This window comes from Danio rerio, chromosome 25, assembly GCF_052040795.2.
Source record: "Danio rerio strain M-AB ecotype USA chromosome 25, GRCz13ab, whole genome shotgun sequence".
NCBI classification, from domain to species: Eukaryota; Metazoa; Chordata; class Actinopteri; order Cypriniformes; family Danionidae; genus Danio; species Danio rerio.
Window position 1 is genome coordinate 33,169,149 of NC_141045.1, and position 20,891 is coordinate 33,190,039.

The window sequence follows — 20,891 nt, forward strand, 5'->3', positions numbered from 1 at the left end:
TTTTTCGTATGTTTTGACATGTTTAACGTGTGTGCCAATTTTCGTGCATGTGCGTGATTCGTAGATCGGGGGCTCGTCCGTTTAATTTTTCAAGGTGGCGCTGTCGAGTCATTTTGCCACGCCCACTTCAATATTGTTATGTGGATGTGTTCAGGAGAGGACTTTTATCAACCATGTGAAGTTTCAGGCTGATCGGACATTGTGTGGCTGAGTTATAAGGACTTCCTGTTCCATGGCGAAGCGTTGAGGTTTGTCATGCCACCACAGACACGCCCCTCTGCGAAAACTCTAGATCTTCACAATATATCATCGCTAGAGCTTTCAGATAACACTACCCAATTTTGGTGCTGATACGATAAAATTTGTGGGAGGAGTTTATTACTCCGTAAATCATGTAACTTCCTGTGGCCAGCAGGTGGCACTATAACTATATCCAGATATTGGCATGTAAACGTGTTCAGGTCAGGACGCTTATCAAGCGTGTGAATTTTGAGGCAGATCGGATAATGCATGCTTGAGTTATAACGACTTCCTGTTTTGTGGTGAATCATCAAAGTTTGCGAGGCCGCCATGGACACGCCCATCGATGAAAACTCTAAAGCTCCGCAATTTAACATCGCCAAGGCCTTTAGATGACAAAACCCAATTTTGGTGTTGATCGGATAAATTCCCTAGGAGGAGTTCGTTAAAATACAACGCCTGGAAATGGCAAAAATGCCACTTTTTCGCCGCAGGAAGTTAAAAATATCCGACTTCCTGTTGGGTTTGAGATATGGCTCCAAGAGACTTTTTCGTATGTTTTGGTGTGTTTGAGGTGTGTGCCAATTTTCGTGCGTGTGCATGATTCGTATATCGGGGGCTTGTCCGTTTAATTTTTCTAGGTGGCGCTGTCGAGTCATTTTGCCACGCCCACTTCCGAAGCCCATAACAAACGTAAATTTTCGCCACTTCTGAGGCGTGTGCAAAGTTGCGTGAGTTTTTGGGCATGTTTAGCCCCTCAAAACCGCGATTCATTCCGCGGAAGAAGAAGAAGAAGAAGAAGAAGAAGAATAATAATAAACGGAGCAATTCCAATAGGGCCTACGCACCGTTTCGGTGCTCGGTCCCTAATAAACGGAGCAATTCCAATAGGGCCTACGCACCGTTTCGGTGCTCGGTCCCTAATAAGAAACGGAGCAATTCCAATAGGGCCTTGCACCGTTCGGTGCTCGGTCCCTAAATAACAAATAGTGTCTCGATGGAAGGATTACAAACCCAGCTGAGAACACTCTAACTACCTGAAGTCTACTCATTTACATTGGTGAACACAAACAAAATGCATTACCTTATGTGTAGTTAAATTATCCTGGACGAGCCCCCAATTTTATGTTACGACCCCCTCGTTTGAGTCGCAACATAAAAGAGTTCGGACAAAAAGAATGTATATGCAACTTATTTATTATACATAAAACTAAATAGAACAACAAATCAACAAACAAACGTCTAGGGGAAAAATAAAGAAAATAACTACTTTAACTACACAAAGAAATAATGCTAAACAAAACCATAAGGTTTCAGAAATGAAGAGCTGATCTGAACACGAAGACGGCCCGTAGCCACACCGTCCTCCAGAAGCTAGCACTCAAAACCCTTTTATATGGTTTGAGCCAATTGGTGACAACCAGGCACCCAATCAGGATCTGCCACATCCATACTGAAGTCCTGGGGTCGTCACACCGCGGCTCTAGAGCCGCATGCGGCTCTTTAGCGCTGCCCCAGTGGCTCCCTGGAGCTTTTTCAAAAAATGTTTGAAAACGGAAAAAGATGGGGGAGGTAAATATATTTTTGTTTTAATATGGTTTAGGAGGACAAACAATCTTAACGTTTTCTAATGCTGTAAAAGTGTGTAGAATATTTATTTTCAACATTTCTGTCAACGAAGATTTGCGTCATAGCCTGCGACACACGGAATAGGCAGGTGGCTGTTGTAAACCAATCCGGCGGCTGTGTGATGCGCCATGGAGCGTAAGCTGTCTTTGCCAAAGATGTACAGCGGGGCACGCTCTCTCATTTTCCCTCCCTGAGAGAATTCAAAGAAGCCCATCTCGATCACTCACTCAACGGTGATTATTTACAAGGTTCGATCGTTGATATGCAAACTGCATTTGGGAGCAGATTTTGCGAGTGGCGAAAGGAAAAAACGAGACTGTCTTTCCTTGTCACACACCCCTGGAGATTGACCCTTGCTTGTTGAGCACATTCCCAGTAAGGGGCACGTTATGCACGTTCATTTTGATGTTGTTTTTTGGAATTCTCAAAATAAAAAACATCAAAAATCTGATTTCTTTACTGCATTTCTTTAATTTCATCAAAGCAAAACATGATGCATTAATATTGTAATGAAGTTAAACTTTAACATTAAACATAATTCATTAATATTGTAATGAAGTTAAACTCAAACATTAAACATAATGCATTAATATTGTAATTAAGTTAAACTTGAGACGGCATCGTACAACAGAGTAGTCACGTGGTGCGTCATTCTCTACAGGATGCACTGCAGGGAAAAAAAAACATTTAATCATGAAGGCTCAGTATGTATTTGTAGCCAACTAAATCATTTTTATAGTAGGCTAATATAGCTAATATAAACACATGCAGCATGTGTTGCCTTCATTATAAGGCTTATATAAGGCTTTTAATTTTTTGCGGCTCCAGACATATTTGTTTTAGTTTTTTTGGTCCAGTATGGCTCTTTCAACATTTTGGGTTGCCGACCCCTGTTATAGACTGATTAAATGGACTATAAGAATGGCACAAACACACATTGTTGCTGAGTCTTGCTTATCTGTATCTGTGAAAATTGAAATTTTTAGTTTTGCCATGTTTTGACCTTCGCCTTGTTTGATTGTATATGTTGCCTGCTGCCTGCCTGTTGACCTTCTGCCTGTTTAATTAACCACGACTCTGGATTGCCTGTATACATCTGTTTGCCCCTGTTGATCGTTGCTTGCCTGACCATTCTCTACATAATAAACCTCCATTTGGATCTGCACTACTTCATCAGCATCTACTTCTCTTCAGTTACATTTGTTTCCTTCGTATATGTGTCTATCATAGTTGTGGTGTAAACTAAGTCATTCTTTTACACTGTGAACAATTCTTAGAACTGCATCTTTCTTTATAGGTATTGTGCTTGGTGTAAACATCAGTATTGGGCATGCTCCTTTTAAAATAGTAATTATAGTTTCTAGTTAGTTCTTACAAATTGTAGCAAATAACAAATAGTTAGTGAGTTACGCAATTATAAAAGTAACAAATTTCCATGAAAAGTAACTATTGCGTTAAGAAATATAAAACATTGTACACTAATCTACACTTTTTTTATGTTATGGGACAATGTGAGAGACAACCATCAAATTCAACATATCCTTATATTATCATTACTATAGTTGCACAGTAACATACAACAGATGGTTTAGAACGCATCGATATTATATATTTACTTTAATTCTCTCAGAATTATTATTATTTTTTTCTGTCTGAGTGTTTGCAGTGGAGAAAAATCAAGTTTTAGTCATACCTGTCAACATTGGAATATGAAAATAAGGGACATGCCCACCTGATAAGGTATATATATATATATATCCCCTCCCCCCCGAAAAAACATCTATTTATTGTAAGTAAACATTTAAAGTTAGTAATTTATTTTTATTATTATTATTATTATTATTATTATTATAGTTGTTATTTACAAAAGTAAAACATAAATATACATTAGCAGCAAATAAATTAGCAAACAGTTCAGCTTATTAAAATAAATAGCTATTATAAATAAGTTATCAGATCTTATTAATCTTTTCTTCACTGTATCCTACACATTCTGATAAAAAAACAGCGAATGAATCTTTAATTAGATTTTTTGTTTGATTACAATTAATAACTGATGTGTCACTTTAAAAATGCTTCTAACATTTATAACATCTTACATTTTAATGTAAGAATTCGATTGCTTTTTCTAACTTTTTATGCTCATTTAGGACAAAATTAGTTGTGTTTGAAAGAAATCCCAGCAAGATTGAAATCTTTAGATGTTATCTGTATATGTGCGTTAAAACATGCACCCAAAAAACAGACTTACAGGATCCATTTGAAGAAACAGTCTATTTATCACTATGGAGCGTATCGGCTATCACTCATCAATATATGGCTGTTTTGAGGATTGCATAGGAGGGGCAACGACACCTTTAAAGAAAAGGAAGGGAATCCTGCAGTTTTTTTTTTTTTTTTGTGTTTGTTTATTTCAAAGTGTTTTCATGCCTAAATAAAACAGAAGCACAGAACAGACTCACATTTAAGAGCAAGGGGCACCCCCTGGTGGTTCAGCGGAATGGGTTGCACATAGGGATGCTCGGTTCTTTAATGTTTATTGCCCTTCAGAGAAAGACTGATAATACAGAAAAATACCTTGTGAGGGGCGAGGACAAATTGAGCCCTGGTTATGTGTATTACCCCAGGCCAGAGACTGGCTGAGACGCTGCTCGCATGAAAATCACTTCAGTGTTCTCAATTATAGTAACACCAATTTTATTATCGCAATGGTAACGGCGTTGTAAAGGGGGAAACAGTGATTCAATTAATTACTCTTTACTGAAAAGGTTTAGCTGTTTGTAACGGGATCACTGGTAAACACACCTTAACACTAGCTCTTTCTATTCCGTATTTTAGTCTCTTTGGATATTTATGTGACGTTAGTGTTTGGAAAAATTCAACAATTTCTCCTTCACATTTGACATGGATTTTATTATTCTCATTAAAACTTCAGCTTCACCGCATCATAAATCCATCTGTCCATCCCAAGGTGACCTCCTTCTGTCAATACACCACCATCTAACCGCTTTTAACCTCAGTTCGTTTCCATTATATGCTTCTCCTCCAAGAAGTTATGCATAATATTGCATTATAGTTTGAATCTCAGATGCGAGTTACAGTAAATCAGCAAGCGATACGGTCCATTTAGCCAAGCTCTTTGAGTTATATTTTCAACATAGCCTTTTTCTTTTCTGGAAGGCTGTTTTGCGTCGATGGAACAGTCAGGAAAACACCCCCAGGCTTGGCGTAGCCGGTAGCATAGCTGGTAAACACATTTGTGCTTTAAAGCTTCATTGTTTGTGTTTCCAAGAGAAAGAAGAGACTCTTAGTGGTCAGCCACAGCGACGGACATCGAGGATTTTAGCTAGTCGATTGAGAACCGCTGCACTCGCTGTAACCCGTTTCCTCAAACGCCATTCACCAATGCTTATTTCATCTGATTCCTGTGTGGAAACAGCTCTCGAACATCCCTGCGGGTACTTGATATATCTGTAAAACGTCTGTTCCTGCTGGGTCATGTGTATGTACATCTGTTTATAATGCTTCTGCCCTATTAATGGGTATTTTGAACTCGTTTATTAGCTTGCTAGTTGTCACATTGATGCATCGAATCTGATTTTTTAATCATTTCTCAACATGGTTCCTCTATTACTGGCCAGAGGTCTAGACGTTTGCATAAGAGAAATAAGCTCTGTCCCAAAAGCTAGTGAGCTGCTTATCTAGACATCACCTTAAGATATTACAAGTACACTGACAAACCGAAAATTCTCCTGGACATTGGTCAGCCACATTGCACTGCTTTTTTGGGGTATTTTAATCAATCTGTTAGTCTTGGGGTGCTTTAACACATGTAGATCGATTATTTTGTTCCAAAAGAGATTACAATTTTTATTACAATGTTTATTTTTGTTCTTGGTGTGCTTTGCTTTCACACGGCAAAGTTTCAAAACTGATCAATAGTTAAAACAAGTCACGTGCGAATAAACTCCCCATCATGCTATTGAGTTCCACAGTTTATTTTTCATAGTCCTGCTCAGCTGTCATGCGTTCTTATTTTAATTTGACTATGAGCATGAAGACAAAGTAAAAAGCTGCACTTTAATTTCGAATAGTGACACCCACAGACATCGTCACGAGATATAAATCAGAGGTAAGACTCTCATAGCCTCATACATAGCCGTTGGCTTATGCATTGTAGGCTTTACATTACAGAGAGAAATAACAGATAAACTAAGACTGCAGTTAAACAGTGGATCAACAGCTCTCGTTAATAGTTTGGCATTTCACTATTACTTTCATATTTGACATGAAATGCACATTTGCCGGTGGGAATGTTATCCCGCCTTATAATTCTCTCTTTATATAGCCCATGGGTTGGCAACCCAAAATGTTGAAAGAGCCATATTGGACCAAAAAAAACAAACAAATGTCTGGAGCCGCAAAAAAATGTAAAGCCTTATATAAACCTTATAATGAAGGAAACACATGTTGTATGTATCTATTTTAGCCTACTATAAAAATGACTAAGTTGGCTACAAATACATAATGAGCCTTTGTGATTAAATAGCCGCTGAAATCAGGTGGTTGGTGTTTATTCCGTTGTCATTTAAACATGGTCTTTCAGTGGTATTAATTTGATCATTTCTTCTAGCGGCCCGTCAGAGTTCACATACCTGCATAAAAGCGCGTTAAATATCGGTCACAACACAGGCAATTGAGTATGTTGGCACTGAATTAATGTCCTTAGTTTGCTGATCGGTGATGTTACCTGGCATTTTAATAGCCCTTTTCTTCACTGTCTTAGTGGAGAGAGGTATATCTTCATTTTTTGTATTATCTTGGTTTTGTTTATGAAGTCTTTAAATAGGTGTTCTAATATGTTGATGAATGACTCCTTCATGTAGTCACCATCTGTGAACGGTTTTCCATGCTTTATTATCTCCCGGTTTGTTTACAACAGCCACCTGCCTGGCATCCCGCCCTGCTGATAGAAACGTGTCGCAGGCTATGACGCAAATCTTCGTTGACAGAAATGTTGAAATGATTAATTCTACACACTTTTACAGCATTTGAAAAAGTTAAAAAATGTTTGTCCTCCTATAGAAATTGTATTAAAACAAAAACCTCCCCCATCTTTTTCCATTTTCAAACATTTTTGAAAAAGCTCCAGGGAGCCACAAGGGCAGCGCTAAAGAGCCACATGCGGCTCTAGAGCCACGGGTTGCTGACCCATATTATATATTTTATTTATATATATATATATATATATATATATATATATATATATATATATATATATATATATATATATATATATATATATATATATATATATATTATATTATAGCTGTATATATGCCTATTACATATCCATAATACACTATGACATGGACAGGTTCGGATAGTATTGCTTTCTCACTACAATCGATCTGCTCCAGAGTTTTTCAATCGAGCCAAGACCACCTCATTCAGGCGATCTCGGAGCGTTTCTTTTGGTGTGAATTTTTTTGCTGGGTTCACATATGCCAAATGAACCATGCTAACTGGGGAAACGCGCCATGTTCTAAAACAAGTCTAGGTGTAAAAGCATCTTTAATGTTATCGATAAGCTAGTGTGCTCCCAAACATTGACACAATTTACTTTAACAAGATATAAGCATTCAAAGCTTGCAGTTTGTCACTTTCGCTTAAATGAGAACAGATTAAAAAAATAATAAAAAACTATGCAACTTCAGTAATTCTTACTGGCAGAACTGTGAAATTCCCTATTGGCTGTTTTTGTTTAAAGTGGGAGGGGTTACTCTGTTTTCATGTTACATTTAAAGTTGTCAAACATTGAACAAAGCTGCATGTTTCAATGCACTTCAAGGATCTTTTACAACTCAAAGCAGCAGCTTAAATATCATTTTGTAAAGGAAGCAATCTCCGATTGTATTGCTGCAAACTTTGTGTGAAAACTAAACGGAAGGTGGCATCAACAGAAATTTTGATGATTAAAAAGCTTCACTTGTTTATTATAAGTTTAACAAATAGATATGGATATAGAGTTTTTCACACAATATGTTGTTAGGGGTAGTGTGGTGGCACAGTGGGTAGTGCTGTTGCCTCACAGCAAGAAGATTGCTAGTTCGAGCCTCGACTACGTCAGTTGGCATTTCTGTGTGGAGTTTGCTTGTTTGATTGGGTTTCTTCCGGGTATTCCGGTTTTTCCCACAAGCCCAAAGACGTGGTATAGGTGAATCGTTCATGGTATTTGTTTGTGAATAAGTGTGTATGGGTGTTTCCAATGTTTGGTTGCAGCTGGAAGGGCATCTGCTGCATAAAACATGATGCTGGATAAGTTGGCTGTTCATTCAGCTGTGGTGACCCTTAAAAAAGGGACTAAGCTGAAGAAAATGAATGAAAGTTGTTGTTGTTGTTAGCTTAGCAACATGCTAATGTTGAGTTTCAGTACGTTACAGCCTATGTTACAGTGTGAAGTGTTGGGATTGGTCCCTTTAAGAGGTTTCATTTCAATTTGAGATACTGATAATTTAGGAGGTATACTTGTTGACCTCTGAAGGCCACGGTTTTTCTTCAGTCTAACAAACTGAAATGACAAACAATTTGAACTAATTCGGTTCGAAATCAAGTTATTTATTATTTTTGTTTGTTTCAGCAGTTTGAAATGGCTTACCAAAGCAAGCAAAATTTTTGAGGAGTTAATTTTGGCTTCTACACTTTATTATTATTATTATTATTATTATTATTATTATTATTATTATTATTATTTTATTTTATTTTATTATTTTTTTTTTTTGAGCTACCATTGGTCTGTGTAGATTATACAATCGTTGGTTGTGTTCTAGAACCCCACCTTTTTTGATGTGTGACTTTGTCCACCATTCATTTATCACTCCATAGGCATCAGAAAGAAGAACATATAAAACAACAACTGTAGTCATATGAATACACTGGTGAATCAAGCAGCAGAGCTGGTACAGATATATCTGCACCTGTACTATCATTCCCATAGTGATTTTGAACGGGGGGGGGGGGGGGGGGGGTCGCGTACCTGACTAGAAGCCCATCTTGTTGCAATGTGTCTTTTCTGTGGGTTTGCCGCCGGCGCCACCATTCAGTAGCTTTCCAGTGCAAAAAGGAAACAATATACAGATGTGATGCACCATGGTGCCACTTCTTGTGGAGAAAGCTGTTTGCCAGATTTTTATGGTTTAGGAGTACATGGGGCAGATTTACATCCCCACCTACTTCTATGTGGGCGAGTGTTTAAAAACAGTATACACTACCTGACAAAAGTCTTGTCGCGATCCCAGTTGTAAGAGCAACAAATAATTACTTCTAGTTGATCTTTTGGAAAAGTGGCAGACGGTAGATTACTTTTTTTTTTTCTCCATTTAATCATCTGTTGAACTGCATCCCAATCATCACACACACTGCAGAAGACCTATTGGAACAAACATGGACCCAAGATTTAAGATTCATCCAAAGTGGGTGGCAACATCAACAGCCTGAGGTATCAAGACATTTGTGCTGCCTATTACATTACAAACCACAGGAGAGGGCAAATTCTTCAGCAGGATAGCGCTCCTTCTTATACTTTAGCCTCCACATAAACGTTCCTGAAAGTAAAGAAGGTCAAGGTGCTCCAGGATTGGCCAACCCAGTCAACTGACATGAACATTATTCAGCATGTCTGGGGTAAGATGGAAGAGGCATTAAATATAAATCCAAAGGATCTTGATGAACTCTGGGAGTCCTGCAAGAATGCTTGCTTTGCCATGCCAAATGACTTTATTAATAAGTTAGTTGAGTCATTGTATGGATGCAGTCCTCCAAGCTCATGGGAGTCAAAGACAATATTAACTTTTTCCACTGCACCATGACTTTTATATTATATACTGTACATTATTTCTGTTAAGTGACAAACAAAGCCAGACCTTACTGTTCTAATTAAATAAATAAAAATCAAGGCATGATCTTTTTTTTTTGTTAAAATAAGCATAATCTAGAGGCTTTTGCCTTTTAAATAAGCTACTTCTGATACCAAATGATCAACAAGAACTTTCCAAACTTATTTTGGCCCTAGAATGAAAAAGAACACTGTTTGTAGTGTACCGGGGTGTTTGAATTGTTGCTAGAAGGGATACAGCTGCAGCCTGAAGTTTGTAATGATGAGATTTAATATTTATTAAGTTAGCCGTTATTAGTCATTAACACACCCCAAACCCAACCCTCACAGTAATTTAAACCTACCCCTCACAGTTATTGTAAAAATATTGATTGTTGTACAGGGTCACAAAGTATGCTGTATTGATTTCAGTATCTGCAGCTGTATTCCATCTAGACCAGGGGTCTCAAACTCGCGGCCCGCGGGCCATTTGCGGCCCTCAGTGCAATATTTTGTGGCCCGCGCCGACCGCTGTACTCTGACAGAATCAGCGGAGCGGGGAGAGAGAGCGCTACCAGCTCTGCTGATTCTATCCGTACACAGTGCGCTTGTCACTCAATGCGCGTTGTCGCGCGCGTTCTGATCAGCTGATCGCGCGCGTACTCAAGAGCGGTGTTATCGCACGCCTACTGAAGGGCGGAACCGAGGGTGTGTCGCGTCATGGGGGCACTTTTGATCATTTTGGAAGGGCACTTTCTATGCAAGACTAAAAAGGGCATGTGCTCTGCACAGGTTGAGCCCTATGTGTGCACGTGCCTGCCCTGCATCTTATATCTATTATCAGCCTGATCTCACGAATTAGATTGTACGAATTCATACGAATTAGCCAATAAATGAAAAAGTTACGAATTGCCGTGAGATTGTGTTGATATTATAGGTAGATACAGACTGATGTGACTGGAGTGGGGTGGGGGTGTTTTATTTATACATATATACGCCTTTTTTTTAGGTGAGGGAATGGAAGTTTTGAGTGAGTTCCCCCACTTTTTTCCCTAGGACTTCAATAAGTCAAAGTACAGGTCTAGACTTAATGATGATCATCTTCAAGCCATACTGAGGGTCTCAACTGCTTCCGCTCTAAAGCCAAATGTGGTTCAGATTTGTGAGAAGAAGCGCTGTCAAGTCTCTGGCAGCAAGGAGTAGGCAAAAGATGCCATGTTCAGAAGAACTGTTCATAATCTTCACTCAATGTTCTATTAATGTTCAGAACACTTCATGTTCAGAAGAAATAATTAAAACTGTTAATAATGACATTTGAGGACTTTTTTTGTGAAATCCCTTATGCGGCCCAGCCTCACCCAGACTTTGCCTCCTGCGGCCCCCAGGTAAATTGAGTTTGAGACCCCTGATCTAGACCATCTTTATGCTGGAATCACACCAATGCAATTTCTTTATTTGTGCTAAGTACAATGTCAATGCAAACGCATTAATGCTGGTGAATTTCCACTTGGGTGGCGTGAAGGCAGCAGAGAATGCACATTGTGTTTGCCACAAATATATGGAAATCGCCTCAATCATGTCTTGGGGGGGAAAAAAAAAAAAGTAAAAAAATTTGTGGGAGGTATTGACATGATGCTTTATCTTTGGTGTTTATCCAGTATTAGGTTTCTAGCCTAATTTGTAGCATCATACAACTCCGTCTACAATCTAGTTTCATGTCCAGCATTCTGTGGATTTGCGTAGAAATGTTTAAAGCTCAGTGACTCTCCGCTCCTCCAAATAATTTAACAGGGACGTAGCTTGTCCTCAAGGGCTACCTGAAAGCTTTCTTTATACTAGCACAATCCAGAATTCACTGTCTTTTAAGCTAGATGGAGAGCAGATACAGTGGCCTTTACTTTAAATTATGTTCTTTTGCTGTGAAAGACACCAGGCAGGGGAAAAAGTCAGTCTCTTGCTTTTAAGAGCACTTTTAAAAAGTCTGCTGGCAGAAAAGCTACTGTAATTTAATAAAAAATACATACACATTTCAAATGCCTGTCATTTGCTGCTCTACATAAAGTCATGATGTTAATGATAATATATAGAGTAAGTATAGTGTGTAGTGGATTAGGTCTGAGATGTAGCTAACATTCTAAAACGAGCAATGGCATTCTGGCCAATAATATCCAGTGGTTAGTTTTTGTGGTGGATAAAAGGGCATAGAGTTGCTGTACAACATACAGCAATGGTAAAAGTAAAAAAAAAACTAAAGTATTCTCTGTATATGCTAGATTTATAAAGCATGTTTTTTAAACTAGTAAAATATGAATATTTAATTAATTATGTGAAGATTTAAAAGAGACCTAATGTGCAAATCACTTTTATAAGATGGTTATATTCCGTTGTGTGGCAACAATGTCTGAATATGGCCAACTTTCAATTATAAAACCTTATTAATAAAATTGATAGATAAACAGATAGACGGACAGTTTGATTGACATTCTCCCCTTGTACGTGTCATCAGAGTGGGAAAGCCCTGCCCATTAGTGACGATCTCTCCCTCATTATCATAAGAAATTAGCCTTGTTTTTGAATCTGCCACTATGCTCACACACAGGTATTTGTAGCTCTGCTTTCTTTTGATTTTCATTTGAATTTAAGGTAAAACTAAAATGAGCTGAAACACAATTCTTGATTTCATTGGGCCAACTTAATTTTTTTAAGTTCAATCCACATAAATTTGTAAAGTGTTAAGTTAATTTAATTGATTTGTGTTGGGACAATTTCAAAGAATTGTGTGGAACCCTGCATTTTTTTTTTTTACAGTGTGGGGACATCAGAGACTTATTTTACATCTTGTAAAAAAGGGTATAATACAGGTATGTGCCAAAAAAAAGAATATCGAGGGAAGCCTATTTATTTCAATTTGTTACCAAAAGTTAAACTTGTGTTATATCAGTTCACAACACACAGTGAAATAATTCAAGCCTTCATTTGTTTCCATTGAAATGATTTTGGGTTTAAGATGACCAACTCAAATCCAGTATTTCACAAATATTAAATATCTCATGTGACCAATAAAAAAGGGTCTTAAACATGTTGGCCTACTGAAAAGTGTTCATGTACTTTATGTCCTCAGTACTATGTTAGGCCTCCTTTAGCACCAACTACAACAACAAGGCAGTATGGCACGGAGGCGATCAGCTTTTGACACAGTTGAGGTGTTATGGTAGTCCTAGTTGCTTTGATATCAGCCTTCAACTCATCTAAATTTCGGGGTCTCTGTTCCCTCATTGTCATGATCAGCAGCGATGTAGTAGCTGCAGATTGCTTAAGAACTACAAATCTGCTGGTAAATGGACTACAAGAACTAGTCATGCTCCCCACAACCTGCTCCAGATCCTGTCTGATTGCATGCACACAGCTGATGCTGCTCAAGCACTGATTACACACCCATATGTACAGCTCACTTTGAGAGACTCATGGTTGAGTCTTGTTATCTGTTTTACACTACAACGCGTTTCCTTTGTCTGACTTTGCCGTGTTTTTGATCTTTTACCTTATTTGTTTCATCCTGTTTACTGCTTGCCTTGTGACCATCCATCTGCCTGTTAATTTTACTTTGACTCTGGATTGCCCTCATACTTGCCCCTGTATTGACAACTGCTTGCATGACCATTCTAATAAACCTGCATGTGGATACTCGCCTATTCTCTGTGTCACATCCCTGGTTACACTCCTCTTCCTCTTGACAATAGCTCATAGATTTTTTAATGGGGTTTAGATCAGGTGAGTTTCCTGCCCAACTAAGTACAGGGATACCATGGTCCTCAAACCAGGTAATGGTAGCTTTGGTACTGTGTGCAGGTTCCAAGTTGGCAACAGGTGCTCTAAAACATCCTGGTATAGAGCTGTGTTGACTGGACTTGATAAAAGACAATGGACCCACACCGGCATATGACATGGCTTTTCAAACCAGACTGTGGAAACGTCACACTGGACTTTAGGCAGCTTTACTTTTGTTTCTCCCTGTTCTTCCTCCAGACTCTGGGATCTTCATTTCCAAATGGAATGCAACATTTGCTTTTCTCTGAAAAGAGGAATTGACCACTGCGCAACAGACCAGTACTTTTTTCTTTAGCCCAGTACAGATGCTACTAGCCTTGTTTATGGTTCAGAAGTGGCTTGACATGGAATTCTAGAGCTGTAGCCCATGTCATGCAGATGTCTGTATGCGGTGGTTCTTGATTCTCTGACACCAGCCTTAGTCACCCTTCCTTGACAATTCTCTCAAGGCTGTGGTCATACTTGTGCACCTTTTCCAGCCAAGTTTTTCCCTTACTTTTAACACTCTATTAATATAATTAGATACTGCACTTTGTGAGCGTCCAGTTTCTTTTGCAATTGCCTTTTGAAACCTATTCTTCTTATTGAGGGTTCCTATGATGGTCTTCTGCACAACTGTCGGGCCAAGCAGTCTTTGCCATTATTCTTAAGCCTACTGAGCCAGACTGAGACGATTTCAAGGCTTTGCATTAATAGACACACAGGGAGCCTACAACGGTGCGCTTTGTCATGATATTTTAATTGTCAAATACTTGATTTAAGTTTTTTTTATTAATTAAAAAAAATAATCCATGATCATTAAAATGGAAACAAACGAAGGCTTGACGTTTTACTTTTGTGTGTAGTGAACTAAACACACAAGTTACACTTTTTTTAAACACTTAAAATTAAAGGCCCTATTCGAGTTTTTTGGCACATACCTCTAGATCTCCCTTAATAAAATGGTGTACATTGTGTTGGCTAAAATATGTATGTAAACATGACCGCAAATGTCTTGCTAAGTACTCATTTGTTAATAAATATGAGTTATTTTGTTATATTGCAACGCTCATTATTACAATACCTCAGCGACCAACCTAATTACTATTTAGCAATGTAAATAACGTGCATGGTTAATAAAACTGACAAGGTTGAAAGATGATTTAGTTGAGACATCTAATATGTTTACCAGGAAAACGTTGACCTCCTGCCCCCGTTTTCAACACCTCCCCTCCAAACAATGCCTTCATTCTGGTATGCACCCCATAGAACGTTCCCAAAGGACAAAATCAAATCCTGTTTTCCTCATAAACGTCTGATTATGGAAGTTGGAAATTGTTTTGCTCGAAGTTGAGTTTTACAGTTTTGCATTGTAAACGTTAGGGCTTGTATGCTTATTCAAGAAAGTGTGTAAAAGGGTCACTAAGCACATAGCACATTGATGGTGGCTCATGTTGATGCAGAGCTGGGCCCATTTCAACAAGTTATACGATATACTAAGCAGATTTACAATAGGTAAACAAACACGTTTGCCGAAACAGGCATGGACATTAATTTTTAGCAATACTCAATTCCCCTAACCCAAAACTAAAATACAAGCTGTGCGTTGGGGACTCTCTGGTGTGCACGTCTACACGCTGACATATGGGGCACATGTACATGTATTGGTAACTGGGGTGCAATTGCGGTTCGTGTGAATTTGAGTAACAGGCTCTGTCTGCTAGCATGTGTGAGGGGGTTATTATGGGCTCTAAGCTCTGCGCATGCAGAATATAAAGTTGCCTGGGATTATCACAGGATTGGAAGGTGCGATGTTGTTAATATGCCCTAATGGACCATGACTTCGGTTTGGGTCAAAACCTGATCCGTTCAAACTAAAAAAATCAAGAAACTCCACAGGCCAGTCAGTGGAAAATGTCAAAAAGCAAAAGGAACTCTGGCAAATGTTGGAGGCTGTGGAAAAAACGAACGTCCCAGTTCCTATAATCCAAGTTTTGATTCATCAGCGGCGAACTAGTTTTTCTTTTTGTGTATTATGCGGTTGCATTAAATGACATCAGGGCTCAGCGTGCAGAGCAGGCAGCTTCATTGAATGGCTCTGTAATGTATCGTCTGTTTGTTCAGCTGTTTTGCATGTGTGTGTGCGCTTTTGGATGGTCCTACTGACTCCGAGACAGCCGTCACTACTGAAGCCGCTAATTGGGCCTAATGTATGCCCGAGTCTTCTGGGAAAACAACGTCTCTGAATAAACATCTTTAAATGTCTGTGCGCAGCAGTTTGATAATGTTAAAAAATTGCTACAGGGGAAAAAAGTGATTTTTGTGCTACTAGTGGCATCAAATGAAATTTATGAATGCTTATACAGTAGTTGTCTGAAGTTTTATTTATAAACTAATTTTGAGAGGATCACGTGCTTATGATTGCTTGCAGCTGGCCCCGCATTATTAAATTTATTCTTCACCAATCAGACGACTCCTAAGCCACTATAAATGCTCCAGGTTTCATACCACAGTCATCTTCGTTTTGAAGAATCCCCTCTTCCTATCCTAGATTGGTGGCACGGTGGCCCAGTGATTAGCTCTGTTGCCTCACAGCATGAATGTCTTTGGCTCTGGCAGCCGACGTTTCTGTGCAGAGTTTGCACGTTCTCCCCGTGCTCACGTAGGATTTCCTCCGGGTGCCTCGGTTCCTCCTACTGTCCAAAAACATGCAACTTAAGTTAATTGACTAATTCAAATCAGCACCATAGACATGCACTTAGTTATATTCTAAGAGCAACCATTATCTGTTTATTAGCTTCTACAGCAGGGGAGTTCTCGATCTCTACCTGAACTCAAACTTCCCTCTCGCCTTGCAAAGGGACGGGAGCCCCAGACTCGGATCTTTTGAGCTCAGGGCTGTCTCCTGTGACAGCATGCCAAACAAGCTTAATAATCAACCATCAGCTAAATGTCAACTCTTGAAGTGTATTAAAGATCCAGTATAAGGGATTAAATTAGATATTTCTGTCCAAATTCAAAATATAGGAGAGGTTTTTTTTTTTTTGCGTTTGGGCCCAGAATTATCCTTTTTTGGTGCATCCCAACAAACTGTGTTCATGATCTCCAAGAGTAAACATTGTATTTTACTCTGTCTTGTATGGCACACGTTTCGCTCTCTCTCTCTCTCTCTCTCTCTCTCTCTCTCTCTCTCTCTCTCTCTCTCTCTCTCTCTCTCTCTCTCTCTCTCTCTCTCTCTCTCTCTCAACCATGATCCTCCGGCTTCTCCAGCTGAGGTTGCAGCTGGTGTCCATGTCTGCTCAGCTCATCCCAAGAGCCCACACCTCACCATGAATCACACCGTCAGGGAAGCAATCCCCACAGCAGCTCGCGCATCTCTGGACCTTGTGGTTTGATGATGTTTTAATGCAGAGGAATCTCCAACATCCTATTCTTGATGAATCACACTATCTCCAGTGTTTGCACAAACATCTCCAGATGATCCAGGACCTGAAGTACTCAAGAGTACAACAACATTTCATGTTCTCAAACCTCCCGCAGGTGCAAACAGAGCTATGGATGTGTCATCTGAAGTCATACATCACCGGTAAGCCGGCAGCCATTACGCGGTAATATCCTACAAGGGGACGTCAGATGAAAAACAAGGCTTTTGAGACGAGCACTTATGTCAGGAGATGGTGCTCGGTTAGCACATGTCTCTGGAATGGGATTTTATGTAGAACATATGGAGCTATTGAAGTGTGGAATGGTTCTGATGTTATTTGTAGGAGAAAAAGATTCCTTTTTTCCATTACCATTCTGGTCCGTAATGATACCCTACTGCGGTTGCGATACTCCTAAAACTACAACCGTGTTTTATTAATAGAGCTCTGGGGATACAAAAAATTCATAATTTATGTGGAAATTGCTAGAAGACGTGCTGACATCGAGTGACATCAGATGTGTTGGGTCAGTGTTTTGGTATATGATATGACTGACTCACCTCTAGATTTGGTTTAAAAGAAGCAAACCGAAATCTCCGCAGTCGAGTCATGTAAATACTATGGAGTATTTGGAAGTGTCTCTGGAATTAAGTATGTTGTGGGATATTCGGGGAGTTCTGTGGGAAGAGAACATATTATTGAGGCATATTACGCAAGGGGAAAATAAGGAGATTGTTCGCAGAAAAAAGTGGAATAATCTTTGATAGTCTGACTGGGATTCAGTAAATGAAAAAAAGAGTGTGTGGAAAGTTTTCAGAGTGTTTTGGCTTCTGTATTTGCGGGCTCTATACTGAATGAATGGAAGTGATATTGGACATGCTTGAGATGCATCCATATGGCTTTGTTTTCATTTCATGCAGACCAAGAAAAATATAAGTTTTGAGAGCTAGAAGAGAGAGAGAGAAAAAAAAAGAACTTGCATTTGAAGTCTCGCCTCCCGTTGAGTCTTTTGCTCTGCTAATCGTACGTGAGGTATCCTTGGCTTTTGATGAATCCCGAATGTCATTCAAATGGCAAACAAATGTCAAGACTGGGAAACAGGTCACATATCCTTTTCCCATCTCAAAGAAACACAAAGAGGTGCCAGAAGCTATGGAAGGAGAAAAGAAAGCAGTGTTTGAGTTTTGAGGGCAAGCTAAAGATGCACTCACCCCTCGGCTATGACTTCTGTGGACGGGAAGGCCTACTGAGTAAAGATGTGCCGTGGATTGATGGAAATGGAGCGATTCTTCCCTCCTTCACCTCAGTGGAAAACATACCAAAAAAAAAAAAAGAAAAACAAATCCTGTATTGGTTTTGCTTGGAGTCAAAAATGATGCCACTTTGTGACATCTTTGCTGGCCTTCTTTTTGTGGTTTTCTTTATTGAACTCACAGGATTTTTATGGCAGTGCAAGATTCAAGGTGCTATCACAATAGCAGCATTAGGAAATAAGTCCACTGTCGATCTCACACAGAAGTTACTTCGAAGCCAAGTAGCTTTCTCTGCTGGTCAGGGTTGCCAATACACATCCAAATTGAGCAAAATGACAATCTGTGAAATGCTTTTTCCTATGGGAATGACGGTGGTAATGTTCCTGGAGAAAAAGATGCACTTATTTCTACACAAGGACAATTATGTGCCATAAACTGTTATTGTTAGACCTATGGAAAATGCTTTTGTTGAAACTTTATATTTTTTATGTAGTTCTAACGTCTTGAAGCTTTTTTTTCTCTGTCCAATAGCTTATGTCTCAAGGGGTGATACATTGGTTTTATATAACAATCACAGAAACGCAAACCCAGGCTCATTCTGAAAATGTACCCCTATATAAGTTTCTGGAGTGCCAAAAAACATCCTAGGATGTAAATTTTTTTTTTTATTTAATTTTTTTTTCTAAGTTTTTGTTTTTAGTGAATCCACCAGAGATCAATGTATATGCTTTTTCAGATATCAAATTTCTCTCACGAGTGCCATTCGTGCCTGCTGTTCTCATGTGAATGAAATTATCTAAAATAATTTTACGTATTTATAAAGATTAATTTAAACCAAATAGCAGGCTGTCTGCGGCGTCTTGAAGTCTTAATGTCTTAAATTTCAAGAACAAAATTTTAGGACTTAGTCTTAAATTCCCTGAAATATTGTGTTATGCGTCTTAAATCATTTTTATCAGGTCTTTTTTGCCCAAGAAAAGCTACACAATTAGGCTGACATCCCTCCAAACACAAATCAATCTTAATAAAACCTTTTATTTTAATATTTAAGCTCATATATAAGTTTTTTATTGCAAAGAAATGCAATTTACAACAGCTTTTAGAGATATTTCACAGTAATTCCTCCAAATAAATTCCCCAATTCCCAGGAAAAAAAAACTCAATCACACAGTTCCTCATGAAAATAAGAGCAATATATCCCTTTACATTATTTTCCATTCATATCAAGTTTTTACAGAAGGGGGAGTAGACATATTTATAAATAGGCCTGAATCTTAAGGATTTATGGCAGAAACACATTAGGTTGAATAAAAGTTATAGTCTATCATTTTGCACCAAAGCCATCACACACACACACACATATATATATATATATATATATATATATATATATATATATATATATATATATATATATATATATATATATATATATATATATATTTCATCCTTTATGTTATTCTCCAAAATAAATATACTTTTAACACTTTAAACTTGTAATTTTTTGTCAAAACAAAATATCATGTTGAAAAACGTGTATACAAACGTGTATTTTTTGACACATTAAAGTATGTTGCTAAGAAATAAATATATTTGATGGCAAGCAAAAGCCTTGTATAAGTCTAAAGTTTAATTCAAAATGGTCAAAGTCTTAAAATTGACTATGATACCTGCAGAAACCCTGAAACAGAATACTGCATGTTTTATGATGTGCAGTAATATCTTTGAACATGCATTGTTTTTCTTTGTTTATCATGTATATTTAGATAGTAAAGTCTTGGAAACGTCATTTGAATTGTAGTAGTAAAAATTGTATGAACCCTGGTAATACTAAAATGGACCTCTGAGATCCATTTTAGTCAGTCTATTCCAATCCATATTTGTTGATTTAAAACCATTGCAATTACATAAAACTATTACAAATGTTTTAACTGAAAATGTAAGTGTAGTAGTATAACATTAGGTCATTTGGACTCATCACTTTAGGAGAAAAACAAGGTGCATCAATAATTTTTACCTTTTGAACATCATTTTAACAGGAATAATGACAATAAAATCCCTTAATATATTGTGTAACTTTGACAATTTAGAGCTGGTTTTAAGACGCACCCTGGAATGGAAATATGTTGAGATGCTCAGATAGATTGGGAAGATATTTGATATTTGACGTGCCTTTAATCACATATTATGATCACTTCAGCAGATTAAATCACTGGCAACAGCAAAACAAGCACCTGAAAATATTACGAATGTGCCTGCGCATCTCTTTAGGGCTGTCCGTATGACTACGCAGACCAATTTGGCCACCCAAGACACAGTTCAGTGGAGACTGCGGCGGTGTGTCAGGATTGTTGTGGAAAGTTAGTTCTGTACAGCCGAGCCAGAAACCGACGTCTTCTCCCAATTCGTACATTACGCCTTGTTTATCATCCAGTCTCGATGGTTCCCGTCGAAAGAAAAATAGCAGTTGAAATATGTGACTGCTGATTTGAGGCAAGTGGAAGGGGCTTAAGTGTGAGTGGAAAGAAGAACAGAAGTGTTTCCATGAGAGCGCTTCTCCTAATCCTGAAGCACAGCCACCGAAAGAAGCGGACATATGTTCATTATTAATCCAGGAACTCCTCACACATCAGGAATCCTTACAGGTTTTGCTTCACTGTGTTATTA

The 20,891-nt window shown here is 38.4% G+C and overlaps 3 protein-coding genes across 8 annotated transcripts in view; 2 read left to right on the forward strand and 1 right to left on the reverse strand.

Moving 5' to 3' along the window:
- The window catches only part of banp (BTG3 associated nuclear protein), a 419,239-nt gene that overhangs the window by 318,469 nt on the left and 79,879 nt on the right, over positions 1-20,891 (forward strand). The window lies entirely within an intron of this gene.
- Positions 1-20,891, forward strand: part of znf469 (zinc finger protein 469) — a 467,804-nt gene that overhangs the window by 218,692 nt on the left and 228,221 nt on the right. The window lies entirely within an intron of this gene.
- The window catches only part of LOC147830931 (uncharacterized), a 157,419-nt gene that overhangs the window by 101,520 nt on the left and 35,008 nt on the right, over positions 1-20,891 (reverse strand). For 2 of the 4 annotated variants that reach the window (XR_015526594.1, XR_015526595.1), the window contains one exon: positions 16,594-18,607. The exons of 1 other annotated variant lie outside the window; for it this stretch is intronic. The gene's annotated coding sequence lies outside the window, so the exon portion shown is untranslated. Of the gene's footprint in view, positions 1-16,593; positions 18,608-20,891 lie in introns of those variants that run through there. One more of the 4 variants, XR_015526596.1, reaches the window with a different exon arrangement.